Consider the following 26,642-nt stretch of genomic DNA (forward strand, 5'->3'; position numbering starts at 1 on the left):
AGGCTCTCTCCAAAAAAGAAAAACAGAAACATTATAAATTAAAAAAAAATCATTCCTAATTTAGAATCTGTGAAATTCCATTTATACTAGATTCTCTAACATTACCATCTTGATGTGGAGAGCTTATCTCAATAGTCACTAAAAGTATCTTTGATGATACATATGTGACAGGATAAGAATGCAACTTACAGGGAGCTACACATCTGTTAAGAATTTACTGTATGTATCCTTGGCTAATATTTCCAATTAAATGTGCTTTAGGGATACAGATGTATGAAATAATGTCCATCAGTCATATAGGTCAAATTCCTATAGGACCATTCATTATGCCTTCAATTACTAATTGCCATCTCTTCAAAATTAAAAGAAAGCTGGGACAAGAAAATGTCTTTGAATTTGATGTAAGAGAAGACTATGGTGTTTTAAAAAGTTCACCTACCATCTGGCATCCTCAGTTTGGCAGTGGACAGGAGGATAAAAACCCACGATCTTGATGCACACCGCTAGCTCCAGAGGGAGAATATGGACCTTCTTGTCAAATACTTTTTATCAATATCAGCAGTTCAACTCTGCCAGGTCCAGACTGCCGGACCTGGGGGCAACACAATGCCTGATGCCTGGGTTCAGAACATGAGGAAGACCAGCTGGTAGGGAGCGGCAGGGAAATCCAACAGGGCCTGGGGCAGTGAGGGAGATGGGTCTGGGTTCCCTCCCCACAGGGCGGCTCTAGTGTTTACCTGCCAAAGAGCAGCACACTCTCCCTCAAGACATCCCTCTCCATGACAGAACATGAGGCTGTGCCCCCACAATTCCAGGAGAAATGAGGGATACCCATCTTTTCAAATGCAATAGCCTCTGCAAAGCTTGGCCCCAGGGATGTTGGAGTCTTGGAGTCACACAACACTGATGCCCATGATACCTGCCATTTCTGCCCCAGCACTCAGAGACACTTCATACATCCCCTCTCCTCTGGCCAATCTCACCCCATCCACATTCCTGGACCAGGTCTCTACTTTCTCCTTGTACTTCCTCCTTGTCTCTCTTTCTCTCTAACCACATCTCTCTCTATTTCTTCCTTTCACTCTCTAGGACATGCCCAATTCCCCTATCACAAATTCAATGTCTCTCTCCCTGCCTGTCTCTTTCTCCACCTCTCCCCAGGCTTCAGGATATCTGCTTTGTGCATGCACCATGTCTAGGAGCACAGGGCACTCCTGTCTCTCCCTCTCTCATGTCTTGTTTTGTCCCAGGCCCTGATCACAATGGAGGAGAATCCCCTCTACAGCAGCTGTTCATGTTGACATTTGCTAGAGGAATGCTGGCAGCATGTGGACAGCCAGATTTACCCTTGGTGGCTAATCCATGACACAAAAACTTCTATAGGGCTGGCTGCTTCCCTAAGCTGGGAGGAAAAAGGGGCTCAGAGGTTTCGGGGTGCCTGGGCCAAAGTGGATTGGCTTGGCCGATGTAGAAGGAGCCATATGCTTACCCACAACTCTCCTGGGTGGTGTCCAAGGAACCTATCTCAGACCATGGAGCTCTGCCCTCCCGATTGCTCAATAAGGCAACAGGCGAAGCTTTGTGGGACATCATGGGGGACATCATGTGGGACTCACCACAAAAGCTGCGCCATTTGTCCCCTTGAGGCCACCTAGATTGGTGCTATTGGGGGAAGCTGGTAAGGTGCACAAGGGCACAAGAGCTGAGTTAATGCAGGGCCTCCTTACCGGTCTCCTGAATCCATTCCTCACCATCGGAAGAGACCCTTTTCTGGAGTCAGATACCTGCCCTCCTCATCAGCATGAACCCCATCAACTAGCACGCATGCCATGTGCTCATGAGTATCTATCTACAGATATAACAACCACCACCAGATCTCCCTAAAGGATGTATCCAACTCCTCAGATGGAACTATAGGTCCCTTCCAGGCATTACAACCCCAAAGAATGATCTGTCTTCTTCCACCAATCCTGTACATACTATGTGTTGGCTGACTCCATACACAGGAACCCCAAAGTGTACGCTTGATGGGGAATGAGTGTTGATTTTCCTGGAAGCAGACACTGACACGGAAACACAACTGTGACAACTGTATTAGGGGACATTAGGAAGGACAAAGTGGAGTGGACCGGGTGGGCAGGGAAAGCATTCAGACCAAGAGGCAGATTAGACACCATCTCTAAATATATAATACCCATAGCTGGTTTGTAATGGTTCAGTGTCTTCTCCAAATTTCAAACGGATTGTCCTCTACGTCAAAGTGATTTTGACTTATTGCAAAGGGATCTTCTGTTCTCCTCTATGCATTTTGTCTTCTACAATATATCTGTGGCCTTGGATGAGCACATATTTGTGTGGCTGCATTAGTATGTCTACCTCAGATCTGAGATATAGATGCCTGAATATACACATTCCCATACTTATCTTTTCCTTCTTTGTAAAGTAGGACCTGAATTTTAATAGAAAAAACACAGGGGTCTTTGTTGTATCTTTTGAAACAGGAATTGCCAATCTCCCAACCTCAGGCATTATACCCTTAGTTTCATGAAACTGAATGAACATCTGTTGATGATCTTCTGTGTGCAGATACATTCATTTCCACCCTGAGAAGGGTGAATGCCCACTCATCCCATACATTTTACAAATTCCTTATGTGCTTAACCACCTCTTCATCGCACTGACCTCAGAGACCAACATTGTTCCTGCTTCTCAGATTACAATGCTGAGGCTCTGAGATGGCCCCACTGAGAGCTGGCATTAGGGCTGAGACAGCAGGATCACAGGCAGTGCCTCTGGAAATTGTGAGGGAAGTTTCAGAGATGTACACCTTCATGCAGGATAATGACAGTAGGTTCAGGGGTGCGGTGACAAGATTCCAGCAGGGGCGTTTCCTGGTCAACCCTGATTTCCCTGCTAAGAGTGTGATTCAGGCTGAAGGCCAAGGAAGCCACACAGCTAATCTACAACCTTTCATCACATTTAGTCACAGAGAGGCACGCGAACTTAGGCAGACAAGCATCCCATAAGAACCAAGGAAAACTACAAATCTCCAGAGCATTCTTTCACAAGGATCCAGGACCTTAAGGAGAATCTCCAAGAGAAACAATAGTCTTTATTTAGATAATGAACTAGGTGCACTTTGGCCACAATGACATTTCAGAGATGATACCTGCATGAACTATCCTTGAACCCATACAGCAGCTCTGTGTGGATGCCACTCTGCGCTCACAATCCCTGCCCAGGTTGTGGGCCCTGCCACAAATGGCCTCCAACTCCATCTCACTGAGTCCAACACCCTCCTCTCTGTACCGTCTCAGCTCTCCCTTCTCATGCACAGTCTCCAATTCATTTCCATGAGTTTCATGTCTCCGTCTCTTGTACTTGAGGACCCATTACTGGAGCTGCCATTATTGTAGACCAGAAGGTCCATGTAATTTAACACATGTGACTCTCTCTCCATTAGGACAGTTGAAGCCCCTGATGGTAAGGGTTTGCCTCATCTCTCACAGAGCCAGGGATATGGATTGTGTGCTGGGAACATCTGCAGAACTGATATGCCTGCTTTTCTATTAAAAGACTCTTTCCTTCTCCACAAAGGATATATGCAGCCCAGCTCAGTAATGGAAATGACACAGCCCAACATATGTATGTCCTGAGAAACTTGAGGAATCTTAACAGTGTCCTCATCCAGCAGCACCCTTGCATTACAAAGCGTGTGAGGCCATCTCTACGTCTTCTCAAAGACTCAACAACATAGAAGCTGAACATGTTGAACATGTCAACTAATACGGCACAGTTCATCTCACAAATAGTTGAGGTGGAGGTGGTGGGTGCTGTCCCACCATCAAGGAGCTGGAGGTAGCCCATAGAGCCCATGAACAGTGATAAATTGTATCTGTGCAGGGTGGACCTGGGAAAGAAGGAGGTCCTCTTGCATCCATAGGGACCTACAGAACAGAAGTGACAGGTGTGTTGGTGTGACAGACAGAAGCAGAACACCCACAGTAGCTGAAACACGATGAAGCAGGTGTCAGCACCTGGCCCCTTGCTCATTCATGGGTTCTAGTAGAACAGAGAATCAGTGTCAGAAAACTACCCTTCCATGAGGTCCCACCTATAGCCTGAAAGTACCAGATGCCACAAGGGAAAACGACTGTCGCCACACGTCACTGCCCATGTTTAAAAATGCAGAAAGCCAACGAGTCCTGTTCTAGAAGACTGATGGCACTAATGCCAGTCTAATAAAGGAACGTATTCCAGAGAGGCAGGCATCTGTGTCCAGGATCCCTCTGGTGTCCTCTTCCACCAGACCTGCAGACTTTTTCTTTGCACATTGAGAACAGACAGAACATGAAGGAATGAAAGAAATGACCAGAACCACACAGAGATCCAGGGCCACCCCAAGGTCAAAGCTCTACCTTTGATCCCATACCTGTCCTCACTCTGCTTCCCTCCCTTACAAACACATCTGTGCAAGGCCACAGACCTCTGAGGAGATGGGGATTCCTGGAGTCCAGCATTGGGGCCTGGATATGAGTTTTCTGAGGGAAACACATTACCTGTGCATATTCATTGGTCTCAAGTATCTTTATCTTAATTCACAGGTAATTCAGCTTTTAAATACAATATGAGTTGCAGAACTATTTTGTGCCATTGTAAAAGGGAGGTAGAAATTCTACATAAAAGAATGAACACAAACATGTCTCAATTTCAGGTGAAAAACTCCCATAAGGTATCATGAGACAAAGTACCAATTACAACTGCTCCCGGGACACAAGAGAACCTACTCCTATAAACACAACTGGAGAACTCTGAGGTATTGGCCCTGCAGGTAATCACTGATTCTCTGCAGTTCCACGTACATTTTTTATTACATGTGCCACTTCTGAAAATTCAGAGTATTTCCACCTAGGGGACAACTGGAGAAATTCTCTATCATACATTTACCAACACAGAAGGACCAGTAATGAATTCTGAAATTTTTCTAAGAACGCTCAGCACTGCACAAACCACACAATATAATGTTGGAAAGAGTTTTTATCAATTCCAGTCATGAGGCTCATAGCAGACATTCTGAACACATTCATGGCCTACACTGAAATAGGAAAAAATGAAAATAATCAGGATAATCCCGTGTAAAAAGGTGTGGAAGGAGTTAGACGCTCCAGAAGACTTGAGGGTGCAGGGAAGTGTCATCCTCCTCAAGTTATTTCCACAAACACTAAGTGAGAGCCACGTGGTCCTCAGCCTCTATGCACTTGTGGCGTCCGGAGGCACTAGCTAACATGATGATGTTACATTGAAGAAGCCTGGAGGCTTGTGAGGACGTAAATCAAACAGTAAAGACACCAGAGGACAAAACAAAAACAAAAACAAAAACCCAACAACAAACAAAAAACAAAAACAAAAACAAAAACAAAAACAAAAAACAGACAAGGCCATATAAAAGATTCCAGAAAGTATTGTAACTGAAACTGGCAACAGAATTTACCTTGTCTTTTTCTGCATCCTTGGTAGAGACACAACTGATATTTCCCATTGGAGCTGCATCACGTCTTAGGTCTCATAAAGGATGGAGGCGGTTGGAGGTTGATTCTGACTTGCATAGACTGTGTGGAAGAAAAACAAACCATCCGCCACATGTTTCATTATATTCAACTCATTTACACTCTCGGGTCCCTTACCAGGGACAGAGTGTTTTCCACGTGCCTGGGGTGACCCTTGAGGACAAGAGGGAGATCTGATCCTGTCCCTTGAGGAAGGTTTACAGGGCCCTGGTTCAGGTGTTTTTATGACTAATCAAGCAGCTGTGAACAGCTCAGGTCTCAACTCGCTAGAAAGTATGTTAGGGGTGTGTTTCATCCCTCAGAGAGCCCAGCACATGGTCTCTGTACAAGCTACATCTTAGGGAATGCTATGTCTGTCAGCATGTATAAGGCCTCTTTCCTTCTCTATCAGAGACACGTGTTGCCCATCTCACTATGTGGAAATGACTGCCCATTTCATGCATGTCCTGAGAAACTTGAAGAACATTACAATGTCCTCACTCAGGCTGACCTGAAAGCCCTGTGGTGCCATCACTGCATCTCCTCTAAACACATAACAAGTAAAAGACACAACGTGTTACATGGCCTTTCTTATGTTGAGATATGTTCCATCTACGGGGAATTTTTAAAGAGTTTTTTTAGCACAAATGGATACCAAATTTTCTCAGAACTTTTTTTTCTGTGTCTATTGACATAGTCACAGCAGTTTTCTTTTTAATTTTGAAAATGTATGGGGCGCCTGGGTGGCTCAGCTGGTTGAGCGTCCAACTTTGATTCACGTCAGGATCTCACGGTCTATGGGTTTGAGCCCCGCATAGGCTCTGTGCTGACAGCTCAGATGGAGCCAGCTTTGGATTCTGTGTCTCACACTCTCTCTGTCCCTCCCCTGATCATGCCCACTCTGTCTCTCTCTCTCTCTATCTCTCTCCCCCTCTCTCTCTGTCAAAAATAAATAAACATTAAGAACATTTTAAAAAATATATTTATTTTGTTTACTTTAAATTTATTTATGTATTTCTTTAGTATATATTTTTTCAAGTTTTTATTTAAATTCCAGTTGGTTAACAGACAGTGTAATGTTAGTTTCAGGTATCAAATGTAGTCATCCATCACTTACATACAAAATCCAGTGTTCCTCACTACTAGCGCCCTCCTTAGATGAACACCCATTTAACCCATGCCCCTGCCCACCTCCCTTCTAGTAATCCTCCGTTTGCTATTTATAGTTGAGTCTGGTTTCTGGATGGTTTTTCTTTCATTCAATTATGTGAGGGGTCATATTTATTGATTTACATTTCTGAAACATCACAGAGAAGCAGGTTTCTCTCATCCACTTTGACAGGTTTTCATGAGGGGATGTCCATCACAGCACGTGATCTGCAAAAGGGTAAGACCCAGAAGTACCAGAGGGAAAGACAAAGCTTTAGGAAGAGGTGAAGGGGCAAGGGTGCTTCTGTGCCTAAGTGATGGCTCAGCAATCTGGCTGGGTGTCCCTTGGTCAAAGACTTCAGAAGGCCAGCAGTAACCTAGACTCACAAAGATCTTAGTAACATACATCAATGTAATTTAGAGTCACAAAAGCCTTAGAGCCACAGAGTGGATCTTCATCTATGATTAGGAGATGGTCACAGTTTTACAGGATATGATCATCGGGCCGGCAGTAGATGACTAAAATATTATTTAGGGCTATGATTTTAATTAAAAAAATGATGTGCAAAAATATGGGTGTGGAATGTAAAGAAAACTCACAGGACCATCATGGAGTTACTTACATTAAGGCCCCATGTCACTAACGCTAAATTCATTCCTGTAGGAATGTAACCTTTAACCAGTCAGCAATGAAATTCCTAGTCAGTGCTGGAAATTTAACTGATAGACAACTGCCATTCCCTCAGGGAGGAAATCTTGCCTAAATAAGGTATTCCATGCCACTAAATTTAAGTTTATTTATTTTGAGAGAGAGAGAGAAAGAGAGCACATGCAAGGGAGGGGCAGTAATAGAGGGAGAGAGAGAAGCCCATGACCACGAGGTCATGATCTGAACCAGGATCAAGACTCGGACACTTAACCAAGTGATCCAGGCACCCCGAGAATGTGGAGTTTCAAAGGTTAGAAGCCTTGGCTGGGATACAGCCCTGAGGACACTGGCCTAATCCTTCAGAGAGGGCAGCAAACTACTTACAGGCAGATGGCATGGAAACAGTGACCTGTACATCGCCTGGTGCACACAGTGGGGAGATTATACACTATCATGGAGAGCATCCCTGAGAGGCAGTGTTCACAACAAGGGGACAAAGGAGCTAGGACAGAGGAGGTGTGTGGGACCATTTTCCTCCTCTTCCCCACAGCATAGACACAGAGCCATCTGCTGGAAACAATGTCATCCCCACACTGGCTGCCTAAGAAGCTTACACCAACTCCACATTCCTGTGCTCTGGTGAGACTGGCCTTCTAGGTCAATCAGGCTTGCCTCAGTCCCAATGGAGGTGTCCCCTTCCCCAGAAGACCATCGGAAGCCCATGACCACACCACCTCTCTTGACCAGACAGTTCTGCAGAGCTTCACTTCGAGTGGCAGTCATTTCAAGTCTCATTTAAGAAGCAGATCAGAGCTGACCACCTAGATAAAACTCAGCACATCCTGGCCAAGGACCATACATTGTCCATACAACTGGCCTGAAGGATAGTGCAGCCAGAACACAAAACAGTGTATGCAACACACACCACAGACACTCCCTGATGTGTCAACCGCTGGACACTAGATGACCTCCTCTTCATAAAGCCATCCATCTCACAGGCAGCTAACATAATGAGCTTTTGTAACACAGAGAAGGCAAATACTCAGCCAAAATGCCAAGAGAAGAATGCATCCCAAATGAAAGAACAAGATAAGGTCATGGCCAGAGACATGGAAGGAACACTTCCAAACTCATTCTATGAGGCCAGCTTGGCCTTGAGTCCAAACTGGACAAAGACCCCACCAGAAAGGAAAACTACAGACCAATTTCCCTGATGAACCTGGATGCAAAAATTCTCAACAAAAATTAGCGAACCGGATCCAACAATATATACAAATAATTTTTCACCACAATGAGGTGGATTTTATTCCTGGGATGCACCACCAATTCAATATCTGCAAATAAACTGATGTGATACATCACACTGATAAAAGAAAGGATAACAACCATATGATCCTCTCAATAGGTGCAGAAAGGGCATTTGACAAAATGCAGCATCCTTTCTTGATGAAAAAAAAAAAAGCACTCGTGAAACGAAGGATAGAAAGATCTTGTCTGAATATCAGTATGTCCAGATACGAAAGTCCCACAGCTGATATCAACTTGAATGAGGAAAAACAGAGAGCTTTCCCCCTAAGGTCAGGAACACGACTGGGATGTCCACTCTCACCACTGTTATTGCACAAACTGTTGGAAGTCCTAACCTCAGCAAGCAGACAACAAAAAGAAATACAAGGTGTCCAAATTGGCAAGGAGGGTCAAACTTTCCCTCTTTGCAGACATGATAATTTCCAAGGAGATCCAAAAGACTCCATGGAAAAACTGTTAGGACTGATACTGGAATTCAGGAAAGTCTCAGGATATAAAATCAATATACAGAAGTTGACTGCATTTCTATACAGCAATAATGAGTCAGCAGAGAGAAATCAAGGATTGATGTACTTTACACCTGCACAAACAAACACCTGTTTGATGGGTGTTTACAACCATCAAACACCCAGGGCTAAACATAACCAAAGAGGTAAAAGATCAGTACACTTAAAAGAATAGAGGGGCGCCTGGGTGGCTCCGTCGGTTAAGTGCTGACTTCGGTTCAGGACATGATCCCGCATTTGTGGGTCTGAGTCCCGTGATGGGCACTATGCTGACAGCTCGGAGCCTGGAGCCTGCTTCAAAGTCTGTGTCTCCTCTCTCTCTCTTTCTGCCCCACCCCTGCTCATGTGCTCTTTCTTTCTTTCTCTCTCTCAAAAATAAACAAACAAAAAAATAAAGGAACAAACCATACAACGTCTTTGAAAGAAATGGAAGAAACACAAAGTAATGGAAAAACATTCCATGTTCATGAATGAGAAGAAACATATTGTTAAAATGTCAATACTACCCAAAGCAATCGACACATTCAATGCAAGAGACTCTATTTTGGTACCCTTTGGGTAAATACATTTGGGTGACATTTCGTGAACCCAGTATTTATAGCAGCATTATCAACAGTAGCCAAAGTATAGAGAAAGCCCAAGTATCCATCAACTGATGAAGGCATAAAGAAGTTGTGGGGTGTGTGTGTGTGTGTGTGTGTGTATACGCATATGTACATATGTACATATGTGTACATTCATATATACATACATATGTATATACAATGAAATATAACTCAACTTCCAGAAGAATGAAATCTTTCCATTTGCAATGATGTGGATGGAGCTAGGATGTATTATGTTAAGTGAAGTATGTCAAACAGAGAAAGACAAATATATGATTTCACTCATGTGGAATTGAAGAAACAAAACAGATGAAAACATGGGAAGGGGGCAGGAAACGAGAAGAGTGGTAACAAACCACATGAGCCTCTTACTGTTAGAGAAAAAAACTGAAGGTTGATGGAGGGAAATGGGTCAGTGCTGGGCTAGATGGGGGATGAGTATTAAGGAGATAACTTGTTGTGATGAGCACTGGGTGTTGTATGTAAGGGATGAATCACCAAATTCTACTCCCGAATCCGAGAATGCACTGTATGTCAACTATGACTTAAATTTAAATAAATAAATAAATAAATAAATAAATAAATAAATAAATAAAGCTATAACAAGAGATAAAGACGGACACTATCTCATACTAAAGGGGACAGCCAAACAAGAAGATCCAATGATTGTAAATTTTGATGCACCCAACATGCGATCACCAAGTATATAAAATATTTAACAACAACCATTAAGGAACTCATTTATTATAATATAACGATAGTAGAAGACTTTAACACATCACTCACATCAATGGACAGAAGCTGTAAACAGAAAATCAACAAGGAAACAATGGCTTTGAATGACACACTGGACCAGATGGGATTAACAGATGTATTCAGAACACTCCATACTAAAATGGCAGTGTACATATTCTTTTCAAGCGCACATGGGACATTCTCCATAATTGATCACATTCTAGGTCACAAATCAGAAGAAGAACAGCAGAAGGAAGGAAGTAATAGCGATTAAGGCCGAAATAAGGGATATACAAACCAAAAAAACACTAGACCAAATCAAGGAAACCAGGGGCTGGTTCTTTGAAAACAGTAATCAACATGAAAACCTTCTAGGCAGACTTTTCAGTAAGAAGAGAGAAAGGACTCATAAAATCACAAATAAGAAAGGAGAAATAACAGTCAACACCACAAAAATGCAGTTAGAAGATAATATTATGAACAACTATATGCAACAAATTGGACACTCTGAGAACATTCCTAGACAAATTCCTAGAAACACACAAACTACCAAAACTGAAACAGGAAGATACGTAAAATCTGAAAACAGAAAGAAATCAAATCAGTAATAAAAAAAATCTCCCCCAACACAAGAGTTCTGGCCCAGATTGTTTAACTGATGAATTCTACCATCCATTTAAGAAAGACATGATATGTATTCTCCTCGAATTATTACAAAAAAATAAAAAAAGAAGGAAAACTTACGAATTCATCTTATGAGGCCATCATTACCCTGATACCAAAACCAGATAAAGCCTCCACTAAAACCGAAAACTGCCAGGGCCCCTGTGTGGCTCGGTCGGTTTACTGTCTAACTCTTAATTTCGGATGAGGACATTATCTTGTGGTGCGTGCGTTCAAGTCCCACGTTGGACCCTGCCATTACGGTGTGGAGCATGGCCAGGATTCTCTCTCTCCCTATCTCTGTGCCCCACCCTCACTTTTATGTACTCTAAGGAAAGAAATAAACATCTAAAAATGTTTTTAAAAATGTTAAATAAAACTGCAGACCAATAGCCTGATGACTATGTATGCAGAAATTCTTATTAAAATACCTTCAAATTAAAGTCAACAATACACTAATAGAATCGTTTACCATAATCAAGTGGGATATATTCCTGGGCTGCAAGGGTGGTTCCACATTCACAGATCAATCAACATGTTGCACCACAATAATAAAAGAAAGGATAAGAACAATATGATGCTTTCAACAGATGCAGGAAAACTATTTGACAAAACGTCACATCCATTCATGATAAAACCCCTCAGCAAAGTACATTGAGACTCAACCTACCTGCACATAATGAAGGTCATCTATGAAAAACCCACAGCTCATCTCATCCTCAATGGGGTAAAATTGAAAGTTTTTCCTCCAAGGTCAGGGACAAGATAGGAATGACCCCTCTCACCACTGTTATCCCGCATAGTACGGGAAACCCTAACCACAGCACTCAGACAACACAAAGAAATAAGAGGCATCCAAATCGGCAAGGAAGAAGTAGCACTTTCGCTATTTGGAGCTGACATGATGTGTTGTATAAAAAACATGAAAGACTCCCTTAAAAACTGCTAGAATTGATATATGAATTCGACAAGTCACAATCTACAGAAATCAAGGTACATAGATGTATTGAATTTCTAACACAAATCATGAATTAACAGAGAGAGAAAGTAAGGGATCAGTCCCATTGAAAGGCTCACAAATACCACAAGAAACCAGGAATAAACCTAACCAAAGAGGTGAAAGACCTGTACTCTAAAGGCCGTGAAACACTGATGAAAGAAATGGAAGAGGACACAAAGAAATGGAAATACATTTCATGTTCATGGGTGGGAAGCACAAAATACTGTTAAAATGTCTACACTGCTCAAGACAATCTACACATATAATGAAATCCCTATCACACTAACAAAAACATTTGTCACAGAACAAGAACAAATAATCTCAAAATGTGTATGGAATGACAAAAGTCCCCAAACAGCCAAAACAAAATTGAAGAAGAAAAGCCAAGCTGAACACATCACAATTCCAGACTTTAGGTTATATTACATAGCTGTACTGATCAGAACAGTATGGTACTGGCAAAACGACAACAACAACAACAACAACAACAACAACAACAACAACACACAGAGGCAGAGATGAATAGAATGGAAATCCAGAAATGAACGCACACCTATATGGTCAATTAATTTTCAACAAAGCAGGGAAGAATATCCAATGGAAAGAAAGATAGTCTGGGGACACATGGGTGACTCAGTCAACAAAGTGTGTGATTGTGAATTCAGCTCAGGTTATGATCTCAGGGCAGTGCAGACCATGCGTGGAATTCTCTCTCCCCATTTCTCTCTGCCCCTCTTCTGCATTCTCTTCTCTCTCTCTCTCTCTCTCTCTCTCTCTCTCTCTCTCTCAAAAATAAATTAATAAATTTAAAAAAAGGCTCCTCAACATATGGTTTTGGAAAAACTGGACAGCAACCTGCAAAACAAAACAAAAACAATGGACCACTTTCTTACAACATACACAAAAATAAATCCAACATGGATAAAGACCTATATGTAAAACCTGAAACCATAAAAATCCCAGAGGATAACACGGGTAGTATCTTATTTGACATTGCCTGTACAAACGTCTTTGTAGATATATTTCTAGAGGTAAGGGAAACACAAGCAAAAATAATGAGACTTCATAAAAACTAAAACCTTCAATCACCAAGGAAATAATCAACAAAACTAAAACATCAACAGAATGATATTGCAAATGACATCGGATAAAGGGTTACCGTCCAAAATATATACAGTTATACGGCATCCAAAAAATGAGAAATCTGATTAAAAATGGGCAGAAGACACGAATGGACATTTCCTGAAGGAAGACATATACAGGCCAAGAGACACATGAAAAAATGCTCAACAATACTGATCTTCAGGGAAATACAATTCAAAAGTACAATGAGAGAACACATCACATCTGTCACAATACTAAAATCAATGAAGGATGAAACAACAGGTGTTGCCAAGGATGTGGGAAAGCATAACCCTCTTGCACTGTGGGTAAGAAGGCAAACGGGTGCAACCAGTCTAGAAAACGTCATGGAGATTTCTCAAAAAAAAAAAAAAAACTGGAAATAGAAGTACCTTACGATCCAGCAATTTCACTCGAAGGTATTTCCACAAAGAATACAAAATCTTCAAAGGGATACATGCACCGTGATGCTTACAGCAGCATTTCCTACAACAGCCAAATTACAGAAACTATCCAAGCATCCATCAACTGATGAATAAATTGAGATGTGGTATATGGAATGTAATATTATTAGGCCGTAAAAGCATGAAATCTTGTCATTTGCCATGAGCTGGATGGAGCGAGAGAATGTTATCCTGGGTGAAATAAGCCTTTCAGACAAAGACAAATACCAGATGATTTCACTAACACATGGATATAAAACAAAACAAAGCGGGGGGGGGGGGCGGGGAGGAGACAGTGACAAACAGACTTTTAACTAGGAAACAAACTGAGGGCTTCCAGAGCAAGGTGGGGAATGGGTGAAAGAGCTGCTGGGGATTAAGAAGTGCACCTGGGATGAGCACCGGATGACGTGTGGAGGGGTTGCTCTATATTTTACACCTGAAACTAACACTACACTGTATCTTTACTCACTGCAATTTAAATTAAAGATAACGTACGTCAATGACAGGTATCTACCAGGTTTTCTGTAGTTTGCAATCACTTCACTAGGTTCGAAAAATAACCATGAAATTTTTGAAAAAGCATGTATGATGTGGGGGACAGTTTGTGCCTTTACCTCGGTCACTGGTTTCAGCAGAACTTGGAAAATGGGTCCTAGCTCATACTTCTAGGAGTTCCCAGGAAGAGAATTTCATGTATTCATGTCCTAACGGAATGCAGCTCCCGTTCTTCTGAATTTCTGTCAGGGTTTCTTCCCGGAAACTAGCCTGAATCTGGAACAAACCATCGACTGCATCGATGAGGTGATGTCGTGGGACCCTGCAATCCACGAGACCTTTAGTAAAATACATCTTGTTCAAATACTGTCCGGGAAGGGGAGGAATGAAACACGGGAACAGCTCAGAAAATGCAAGGGCCTGGGCAGCTCAGCAACCAGCTTGCCCAGGGAAGCCACCCAGCGCCCACTCCTCAGCACTCAGTACAATAAGGCAAATTCTCTCTGGCGACTCAGGAGATGCCAAGTTGCTACAAAGCTCCCAAGATCTCCCCTGGGGCGGGCAGCACAACCTGCTGGAAATGCAGCTCTGCTCTCTGTACTGAGGCAGCGGCAGAGGCCCTGAGTCCTCTGGGAGCAATCAAAGCTCTTCCTGCTCTCAGGTGCCCTGGGTCAGAAAAGCCGATGGTGCGCCCTCTGCTGGCCATCACTGCCTGGGCAGAGGAACCCGCCCGTCCGGGTCTGTGGTGCTCGAGCTCTCTCTGCTGGCCATCACGGGCATTCTTGCAATGTGGAAGGCCCTGGTCGCTCAGCTGAGACACTGAAGGTGCTCTGGGCAACTAAACCTGTTCTCCACATTGGGAAAGGTTTTAATGACAAGGCCTGGGACACAAAGAAATCTTTTCCTTCTCCTTTCTTGTGAGTGAAAACTAAAACCAAATTTATTGACGTAATGACATCAGTTGTAATGCTTTAAGCAATGTTCACATAAAAATAGGCCGCCAATTTACACTTGTTAAGCAAGTGGAAATTGTGTTTACCACCAAAATACTTAGGTTAGATAAAGAATGAACACCTTTGAGAGAGATACCGGCGACAGCTATGGAATGAATCAGTCCTAGGGATACAAGGGACAGCCAATGGAATGGAGTCAATCCTGTAATAATACTGTTGCATGCTTTCACAGGATAGCTACACTTGTGCTTAAGTACAATATAATTTATAGACATATGGAATGACTACAATGTATGCCTAAAACTCATACAACAAATGTGTGAACAATATTTCAATTAAAAATAGACATCCTTTACACTATCTTTAATTTCTCCTTCTTTGCCAATAAACTATCATTCCTGGGGCGCTTGGGTGGCCTAGTTGGTTAAGCGTCCGACTTTGACGCAAGTCGTGATCTTGCTGTCCATGAGTTTGAGCCCCGTGTCAGGCTCTGTCCTGAGAGCTCAGAGCCTCGAGCCTGCCTCAGATTCAGTATCTCCCACTCTCTCCCCCCTCCCCAGCTCGGGCTCTCTCAAAAAAGAAAAAAGAAACATTAAAAATGAAAAATCATTCCTAATTTGGAACCTGTGAAATTCCATTTATACCAGATTCTCTAACATCACCATCTTGATGTGGAGAGCTTATCTGAAAAGTCACTAATAATATCTTTGATGGCACATATGTGACAAGGTCAGAATGAAACTTACAGGGAGCTATGAATCAGTTGTGAATTTACAGTATGTATACTTGGCTAATACTTCCAATGAAACGTGCTTTAGGGACACGGATGGATGAAATAATGTCCACTAGTCATATAGGTAAATATCCTATAGGACCGTTATGCCTTCAATTACTAATTGCCATCTCTTCACCATTAAAAGAAAGCTGGGACAAGAAAGTGTCTTTGAATTTGATGTAAGAGAAGACTAGAGTGTTTTACAGTGTTCACCTACCTTCTGGAATCCTCAGATTAGTTGTGGACAGGAGGATAGCAACCCACGATTGGGATGCACACTGCTAGTCGCAGAGGGAGGATATGGACCTTATTGTCAATTTTTTTTTTATCAATATCAGCCGTCCACCTCTACCTAGTACAGACTTCAGGACCTGGGGGCAACATGATGCCTGATGCCTGGGCTCACAACTTGAGGAAGACCAGCTGGTGGGGGAGAGGGGAAATCCAACAGGGCCTGGGGCAGTGAGGGAGATGGCCCCACGACACCTCCCCACAGGGAAGGCTTGGAGTTTACCTGCCAAAGAGCAGCACAGTCTGCCTCAAGACATCCCTCTCCATGACAGAACATGAGGCTGAGCCTCACAATTCCAGAAGAAATGAGGGATACCCATCTGTTCAATTCCAACGGCTTCTGCAGAGCTTGGACATAGGGATGTTGGAGTCTTGGGGTCATGGAACTCTGATGCCCATGATACAAGCCCTTTCTGCCCCAGCACTCAGAGCCACCTCATACAACCCCTCTCCCCCGATGCATCTAACGCCGTCCACATACCTCCAGCAGGTGTCTACCTTCCTCTTTGTACTTCCTCTTTGTCACTGTTTCTCTCTAACCACATCTCTCTATGCTTCTTCCTTTCACTCTTTAGGGAGTGGTGTAACATACGGTGCTAACCTTTATTCTTAGACATGTGAATATCCAATTTTCCCAGCAACAGTTATTCAAGAGACTACTCTACTCCACTGTGTATTTTTGACTCCCTTGTCAAATAGTAGTTGACTGTGCATGCATGGGTTTAGTTTGGGCTCTCAATTTCCGTTCCATTGTCTTGTATGTGTGCTTATGCCAGTGACATAATGGACTTCTTTGTGTTAGAATGAAGCTTGAAATCAAGAAGTGTGATGCCTCCTATTTTGTCCTTTCTTGCATTGGCTACTTTGGGTCTTTTTGTGGTTCCAAATACATTTGAGGATATGTGTTTCTAATTGCATAAAAATTACATTGGAGTCTTGATAGAGATTGCATTGAATCTCTAGAGGACTTTGAGTAGCATGGACATTATATCTATATTAATTCCTCCTACAGATGGACATGGGGTGGCTTTCCACTGACTTGTGTGTTCTGTTTCTTCCATGCAAATTGAATTTCTTCCATTTCTGCACACACGTTTTATCGTTTTCTGTAGAGATCTTTCACTTCCTTGGCTAAATTTATTCCAATAAATTTTATTGTTTTTGATGCTATTGTAAATGGGATTGTTTTCTTTCCTTCTTAGATAATTTGGTTAGTGTATAGGAATGCTACAGAATTTGATATGGTGACTTTCTCTTTTGGAAATTTACTGTATTTCTTCATTAGATATTAACAGTTTCTTTTACATTAAACTTTTTGTTTCATTCCTTTACCGTATTTAAAACAAACATGTTATTTGGGAATAGCTGACACACTGTGTTACATTAGTTTCAGATGAACAACATAGTGATTGGACAAGTGTATACATTCTCCTGGGCTAACCCAGGTGTAGCTATCATCTCTCACCACGCATCACTATTCCAGTACCACTCTCTATGTTCCCTATGCTATATCTTTTATCTGCGATTTATTCATTGCATAACCGGAAGCCTGCATCACCCAATCCCCTTCACATATCTAAGACATCCTTGTCTTGGGCTTGATTTTAGTGGAAAAACTTTCACAATTTCACTATTGAGTATGATAATGGCTGTGGACTTCACATACATGCCCTTTCTTTTTTTTTTTTTTAATTCTTTTTTCAACGTTTATTTATTTTTGGGACAGAGAGAGACAGAGCATGAACGGGGGAGGGGCAGAGAGAGAGGGAGTCACAGAATCGGAAACAGGCTCCAGGCTCCGAACCATCAGCCCAGAGCCCGACGCGGGGCTCGAACTCGCGGACCGCGAGATTGTGACCTGGCTGAAGTCGGACGCTTAACCGACTGCGCCACCCAGGCGCCCCATACATGCCCTTTCTTATGTTGAAATATGTTCCTTCTACACTGAATTTTTAAAGACATTTTTAACACAAATCAATACCAAAGTTTCTCAGAACTTTTTTTCTGTGTCAATTGACATCATCACATTTATTTTCTTTTTATTTTTTAAAACGTATTTATTTAGTTTAATTTAAATTTATGCATGCAATTCTTTAGTATTTATTTTTTCAAGTTTTTATTTAAATTCTAATTGGTTAACATACAGTGTATGTTAATTTCAGGTATAGAATGTAGTCATCCATCACTTACATACAACACCCAGTCATCCTCACTGCCAGCACCCTCCATAGCCCATCACCCATTTAACCCATGCCCCTGCCCATCTCCCTTATAGTAACCCTCCATTTGCTATTTATAGTTAAGAGTCTGGTTTCTGGTTGATTTTTCTTTCACTCAGTTATGTGAGGGGTCACATTTATTGATTTGAATTTCTGAAAAATCCTGCCTTTACAGGAGAAAAACCATACATCACGGTCAATGATCCTTTTCATGTGATCCTGAATTTGGTTTGCCTGTATATTACTGGGAATTATTCATCTATATTCATCACGGGGATACTAGCCTATAGATTTCTGTTCAGGTAGTATCCTTTTCTGGCTTCCTACCAGGGTAATTCCAGTCTCATGAAATGAGTTGGTGGTGTTCATTCTTTTTGAATCAGTGAGATGACTGCTCTTAGTTCTTCTACAAACGTTTGGTTAAGTTCACCAATGAATCCACCTGGTCCTGGGGTTTTCTTCCTTGGCAGAACTTCGATTACTGATTCATTTTACTTACATTGGTTATCTTCTTGTATTGATACAGTCTTCCTTTAATGAGTCTGTGCACACCGTCTATATCTTCCTGACACAATCTAGGTTGTGTGTTTCTAAGAACCTGTCCATTTCTTCTAGGTAGGTAGTTTTCTGGCATCTAATTTAGCCATAGTCGCCACTTTGTCTGCTTTATGTTTCTTTGGTATAAGGCGTAATGTCCTCTCTTTTATTTATAATTCTCTTGAATTTGGTCCTCTCTCTGTCTTAGCATAGCCTATGTATACTCCTGACAATTTTGTTTCATTCTTCTGAAAACCCACTGTTGGTCTTCATATTTTCTATTGATTTCATGGTCTCAGTTTCCTTGGTTTCCACTCTCATATGGATTAATTTCTCCCTTTTGAGAACACTGGGCATAGATTGTTGTTTCCTTCTAGTCCTTAGAAGTTAAAGGTAGGTTGTTCATTTGAGTCTCAAATCTATCCTCCATGCATGCAAATCCAGTGACTCATCAGAGAACCTTCAATAGGTCTTTTCTGTCCTACTTCTCATTCTCAGAACTCTGAGAAATCGAATCCGAAAATTTATTTGAAGACACAATAAATGAAAACTTCTCTAATGTGGGGAAGGAAACAGATCCAGAGCAGGAGGCACAAAGAACCCCCAGTATATTCAAAAGAAGCAGATCCACACCAAGTCCTATAGTAATTAAAACCCAAAATATCGTGATAAAGAAAAAATTTTCACAGCAGGAAAACATAAGTTGACAGTTACCTACAAGGGAAACCCCATAAAGTTATCACTGGATGTATTTCAGAAGAAACTTTGAAACCGTAAGTGAGCAGCATGGTTTGGTAAAGGTGCCGAATGGAAAACATCTGCAGCCAAAGAGAGTCTATCCAGCAAACTATCATTCAGATGAAAGGAGAGAACAAGAGGTTCCCAAATAAATACTAAGCGAGTTCACAACCAACAAACCACCCCTGCAAGAAATGTTAAAGCGGACTCTTTAAGTGGAAAAGAAACACCTAAAGTGACAATATTAAAGTGCGAAATGCAAAAGCAATAAAAATGAGTATATCAGTAAAACATCAGCCAAAGTATTCGCGATGTGAAAGGTTTTGAAATATGACACTACATATCTACAACACGGGGAGGAGAGGAGTAAAGAACTGGTTCAAACTTAAACAACTATCAACTTATTATAGACTCCTATATGCAGAGGTGGTTAGGTACAAACCTAATAATACCCACAAATCAAACACTACTAATACATATGCAGAGTATAAAGACAAACAATTTCAACTGTGAAATTGTGAAGAAACCCAGCAAATCAAAAACAGAGAAAGATAACAAAGGATCGTAAAAATTCAGAAATAACCAACATCAAGTAATAATAGGACAAGTACATGTCTATCAATTACTTTGAATAGAAACAGAATAAATGCTCAAATCAAAGGCACTGGGGGACAGATAGGGGCACCTGGATGGCTCAATCGCTTGAGATTTGGACTCTTGATTTCGGCTCAGGCTATGATCCCAGGATCATGGGATTGAGCCCCAAATGGGCTCTGTACTGAGCATGGAATTTGGTGAGGATTCATTCTCATTCTCATTCTCATTCTCATTCTCTCTCTCCCCCTCTCTCTCTTTGTCTCTCTCTTCCCTCATTCCCCCTACCCCGCCCTCCCATGCCTGTGCTCTCTGTATTCATAATAAAAGGCACTGGGTGATAGAATGAGTACATATATAGGACCCATCTATCTTCTACCTACAAGAGACTAACTATAGAACTAAAGTATCATAAGAAATCTGCAGTAGCAATACCTTTATCAGACAAAATAGATTTAAAAAGACAACGGTAACAAGAGACAAAGAAGGACACTATAATAATAAAAGATGCAATCCACAAAAAGATAGAACAATCGTAGACATATATGCACTCAACCTGAGAGCATCCAAATACACAAAACAGTCCAAAAGTAAAGAATTCAATGACATCAATGGAGAGATAGTTCCATCAGAAAATCAACAAGGAAGTAGAGACTTTGACTGATAGAGTAGACCAGATGGACTTAACCGATATATTTTAGACATTCCATCCTAAAACAGCACAATACACATTCTTTTCACGTGCACATAGAGCATTCCCCACACTCGATAAAATATTAGGTCATAAAACAAGCCAAAACAAAATCAAACCGATCGAAGCCATACCATGTGTCTTTTCAGACCATAATGTTATGAAAGTAGAAGTCTACAACAAGAAAAAAAATCTGGAAAAGGCACAAAATCATGGAAGTTAAATAACATGCTTATGAAAAATCAATAGCTCACCAACAAATCAAAGAGAAAATCCAAAACACATGGAAAGAAATGAAAATGAAAACACAACAATCAAAACTTCTGTAAGCAGGAAAAATGGTTCTAACAGGGAAGTTTATAGCAATACAAGTCTGCCTCAGGGGGGTAAAAAAAAAAAACAACAACAAAACACTGAAGTAAACTCCATAACCTTATAAGTATAAAAGCCAGACAAAGGACAACAAACAAAACTCCCAATCAGCAGAATGAACAAAACAATTAAAATCAGAAGAAATAAATGATATAGAGATTAAAACTATGCACCCCATTAATCAAACACGGATGAGGCAGTACGTGAATTCCTATCATACGGAGAGAGGGCAGGGTGACAGTGTGAAACAGTCCAGAGACAAGCTCGAATGGGGCGAGGTGAAAACAACCTCCAGTGCAGAAAGACAGGGACGAAAAAAATGAACGCAATCCCTCCTGGATGGAGGGCTGTGTGCACACATGAACATCTCCCCGCCCCAAGTGGGAGTGCAAGCATGACCTACTTTATGTCCTATCCCTAAAACTAACACTAACCAAAATCCCAAAACCTAAATCTAACAGATAACACTAACCATAAACCTAATAAAACCAAGCCCCTATCCCTACGCCTAAACCCAACACTAACCTTACCGAACCGACAAAGTAAACATAACCCGAACTAACCATAACCTTGACCCTAAATCTCTAACCGTAACTCTATAAATCAAACGATAAAACCCTAACCCTAATGCTCTAACTCAACCCGCTAATCCTAAAATTACAAAACTTAAAACTAACCCTAATCCTCACCATAAGACTCTAACACTAACACTAAGGCTAACCCTTAATCCAATCCCAACACCCATAACCCGAACCCAAGTCATACCTAGACCTCACCTTATCCCTGAACCTAACACAAACCCTAACACTAATGCTATCAACTAACCCTAACCCCACCATCTAACCATTACCCTAACTCTCAAACCCAAACCATAACCCTAAACTTAAGGCTAACCCAAGCCCAAACCTAATGCCTAAACCTAACTCTAACTCCAAACCTAACACTTAACCATAACACTAAACACTAACCATAACCCTAAAGATAACCCTAATGCATAAACCTAACTCTAACCCCTAACAATAACCCCTAACACCAAACCCAATCCCAAACCCTAACCCAACGCACACGGCACACAGGAATGGTGTCACATCCACACTGGTGAAGTCCCTGGTCAGAACATTAACCATAGTTAAGGATCTTTCTAGATGGGGACCCAATTCCTATCTCTGAGAACACCACAAACAAATGGCCCAAATCAGTGCAGAATTACTCCACATGGAACATCGAACATCATCATGACATTTCCAATGCCCGCATGGAGCAGCACAAGGGGGTTGATGAGGCCCAACTGAAGATGGCACACACACGAGGCTGGCCCTGGAACACAAAGACTAAGCCTGAACAGCCCGTTCCGATGAGACCCACACACAATCCTCTGGGGAGACCACTACCCTGCAGAGGTTCAGTGCTTGGAGCTTCCTGGAACCTAACCCTAACCTTAACTGTGACACTCACATACCGCTGAAACTAAACCTCACCCCGATTCTAAACCTAACCCTACACATGACCTGCACCCGCACATGGACCCTCATTCAGCCCTCCAGAATGATCATGGCACTGGTGTCGCTTCGGCCCCGGCAACATCCATGGAACAAACCTTAACCTTGGTAAAAGCTTTCTCCTAATGGGGATCCAAATCCTAAGTCTGAGGACATGACGGACATGGGGCCCAGAAGCAGAGGAGAATTACGCGGCATGGAACCTGGAACATCACCATGTCATTTCCAAAGACCAGAAGGAGATCCACAGGAGACTTCTTGAGGTCTAACCAAGGACTGGCACTGGAACCCAAAACTCAGCCTGACTGGGACCCTCCTTAGAACCCTCTACTCAGCCTTGTGGGGTGACAATGACCCTACTGGGGGTATAGTGCTAGGAGCCTCCTGTGACCCAGCCCTAATCTTAACAGTGACCCACAGTATACATGTGAACCTAAACCTCACCTCATCTTTAACACTCACCCTACACCTGACTCACAATGCATGTGCCCTCATATCATCGATACAGGGAGATCACAGGGCTGGTGTCACTTCGGCCCTGGAGATTTCCCTGGCCAAAACCCTATCTGTAGCTAAGGCTTTCTCCATATGGAGACCGAATTTCCAGTCTGACAAGAGCAGGCACAAAGGGTTGAGAAGCGGTGCAGGATAATTCTGTGTGAAACGTGGAACATCACCATGTCATTTCCAAAGCAGGGCTTCAGATGCACAGGAGGATTCCCGAGGCCTACCGAAGAGTGAGGATATAGGTGTAGGGCCGTGGAATGCAAAGACTAATGCTGACCAGTACCCTCCCTTGTGCACTCCAGTCAGCCCTTCGGGGAGACAACCGCACTGTTGTAGGTTCAGGGTCTACAACCTCCTGGGAACTAATCTCAAACATAAACAGAACCGTAAACCTAATGCTACACCTAAACCTAACATGATCTCTCACACTAACTCTAAACCAGACCCACCACCGCCCATGTGCCCACATTTCAGCCCTCCACGGAATTCACGAGAATGGTATCGCTTCAGCCCTGGCGACCTCCCTGTACCGAACCCTAACCCTAGCTAAGGCTCTCTCCCCATGGGTTCCCAATACGAAAGTCTGACAACCCCACACGCCTGGGGTCATGAAGCGGTGCAGGATCACTCAGCACAAAACCTGGAACATCACTGTGTTGTTTCCAAGCCCGAGCTGTAGCTGCCCCTGAGAATTCTTGAGACCTACCCGACCAGTGGCCCATACAGTTGTCTGGCCTTTGAACCCAAAACTTAATCCTGACAAGCATGATCCAATGTGCCCTCCACTCAGCCCTTCAGGGAGACAACTGTACTGCTGTGGGGTCAGCGCTTGGAGCCTCCTGGGAACTAAACCTAACCCTAACACTAGCCAGAACTCTCAACAGATCCCTAACCCTATCTCAATTCACAGCCTACTCATGACCTGCACCTTCGCATGGGCCCTCACCTCAACCCTCCATGGAGATCACAAGCCTGGATTCGCTTCAGCACTGGTGATGTCACTCGATCGAACCCTAAATTTAGCTAAGGTCTCTCCCCATGGGGACCCAATACCAAAGTCTGAAACACCACGTGTCTGGGTGCATGAAGTGGTGCAGAATCACTCAGCAAAAAACCTGGAACATCACCATGTCCTTTCAAAGGCCTGGCTGCAGCTGCCCAAGAGGATTCCTGAGACCTCCCTGAAGGGTGGCTCATACGTTTGTCTGGCCTTGGAACTCAAAGACTAATCCTGACCGGCATCCTCCCTTGTGCACTCCACTCAGCTCTTCGGGGAAACAGTTGCTCTCATGTGGGGTCAGTGCCTGGAGTCTCCTGGGACATATCCTAACCCTAACTGTAATCCTAACCCTAACCCTCAACCTGCACCTAACTCTATATATAACACTAACTCTACAGCAGGCCCACAGCTGTGCATGTGCCGTCACCTCAGTCCTCCATGGAATTCATGATACTAGTGTTGAGTCAGCCCTGTCGAGGTCCCTGGTCCGAACCCTAACAGTAGCTATGGCTCTCTCCCCATGTAACCCAATTCCAAAGTCTGACTACAACACGCACACGGGTTCGAAAATAGGTGCAGAAACACTCCGCATGGAACCTGAAACATCACCATGTGATTTCCAAAGTGTGTCTACAAGAGACACATGTGTCCGAGTGTGTCTACAAGAGAGTATTTCTGAGACCTACCCGAAGAACGTCCCATAGAGTTGTGTGGTCTTGGAACCCAAAGACTAATCCTGACTGGCATACTCCCTTGTGTACTCCACTCAGCCCTTCATGGAGACAAGTGCAGTGTTGGGGTTTCAGTGCCTGCAGCGTCCTGGGACCTAATCCTAACCTTAACCCTAACCATAACCCTCTACCTACACCTAACCCTGTCTCATTAAAAAGGACAACATCAGAATCATAGGGCTCCCAGAAGATGAAGAGAGAGACAAAGGGGTAGAAGTGTTAAGTCAGCAAATCATAGCGGATGTTTATTTTTTTTACCTGGGTAAAGGCACAGACATTAAAGTCCTGGAAGCACAGAGGACTCTAGTAAGAGTCAACAAAAACCCACCAGTAAAAGGAATATCATATTCAAATTCACAAAATACTCAGGCAAGGAAAGAATCCTGAATGCAGCAAGGGAAAAAAAGTCCTTAACCAACAAGAGACGACAACAAAGATCAGGTTTGCAGCAGACCTACCCACAGAGGCTTGGCAGGCCAGAAAGGAGTGGCAAGATATACTCAATGTGCTGAATCAGAAAACTATGCAGGCAAGAATTCCTTATCCAGCACGTCCGTCGTTCAAAAGAGAAGGACAGATTAAAAGTTTCCCAGACAAATAAAACTTAAAGGAGTTCGTGACCACTAAACAAGTCCTCAAGGAATTTTCAGAGGAACTCTCTGAGGGGAGAAAAGATGGAAAAAAAAAAAAAACAATGAAAAAACACCAATAGTACCAAAGACTGTGTAGCACAAAAAACACCACCACAAAATCCAATGGTACAAGACACATAATGGCAATAATCTCATATCTTTGAGTACTCACTCTAAACGTCAATGGCATAGATGCTCCAATCAAAAGACACAGGGTAGCAGAGTGGGGAAAAAAAAACAAGATCCATCTATATTCTGTTTACAAGAGACCCAAAGACTGTTTCCTTTAGACCTAAAGACACCTTCAGATTGAAAGTAAGGGGATGCAGAACCATCTATCATGCTAATGGTCGCCAAAGAAAGACAGAGTAGCCTTACTGATATGAGACAATCTAGGCTTCAAAATAAAGACTGTAACAAGAGATGAATAAATGTGTTGTATCATAATTGAGGGGGTCTATCCACCAAGAAGACTTAACAATTGTAAACATTTATGCTCCCAATGTGAAAGAACCCAAAGATATAAATCAATTAATCACAAATATAAAGAAGCTCATTGATAATAAAACCATAATAGTATGCGACTTCAACACCCCATTATGACAACAGAAAGATCATTTAAACAGAAAATCAACAAACAAACAATGGATTTGAGTGAGGCACTGGACCAGATGGACTTAAGTTATATTCAGAACATTTCATCCTAAAGCAGCAAAATATACATTCTTCTCCAGGACACATGGAATGTCTGCAGAATAGATATCATACTGGAAACAAATCAGCCCTCAACAAGTACAAAAAGTTCAAGATCATACCGTGCATATTATCATACCACAACGCTATGAAACACAAAATCAACCACTAGAAAAAAATTGGAAA

At 42.4% G+C, this 26,642-nt stretch overlaps 1 long non-coding RNA gene across 7 annotated transcripts in view; it reads right to left on the minus strand.

The window, feature by feature from the left end:
• Positions 1-26,642, minus strand: part of LOC123383707 — a 61,673-nt gene that overhangs the window by 21,567 nt on the left and 13,464 nt on the right. For 5 of the 7 annotated variants that reach the window (XR_006593651.1, XR_006593645.1, XR_006593647.1 and 2 more), the window contains exons 3-4: positions 14,344-14,546; positions 5,492-5,609 (exon numbers count right to left, since the gene is read on the minus strand). This is a non-coding gene — a long non-coding RNA (uncharacterized LOC123383707). The remainder of the gene's footprint in view (positions 1-5,491; positions 5,610-14,343; positions 14,547-26,642) is intronic. The other 2 variants (XR_006593650.1, XR_006593646.1) reach the window with 2 other exon arrangements.

Source organism: Felis catus, unplaced genomic scaffold, assembly GCF_018350175.1.
Source record: "Felis catus isolate Fca126 unplaced genomic scaffold, F.catus_Fca126_mat1.0 Un_scaffold_39, whole genome shotgun sequence".
Classification (NCBI taxonomy): Eukaryota; Metazoa; Chordata; class Mammalia; order Carnivora; family Felidae; genus Felis; species Felis catus.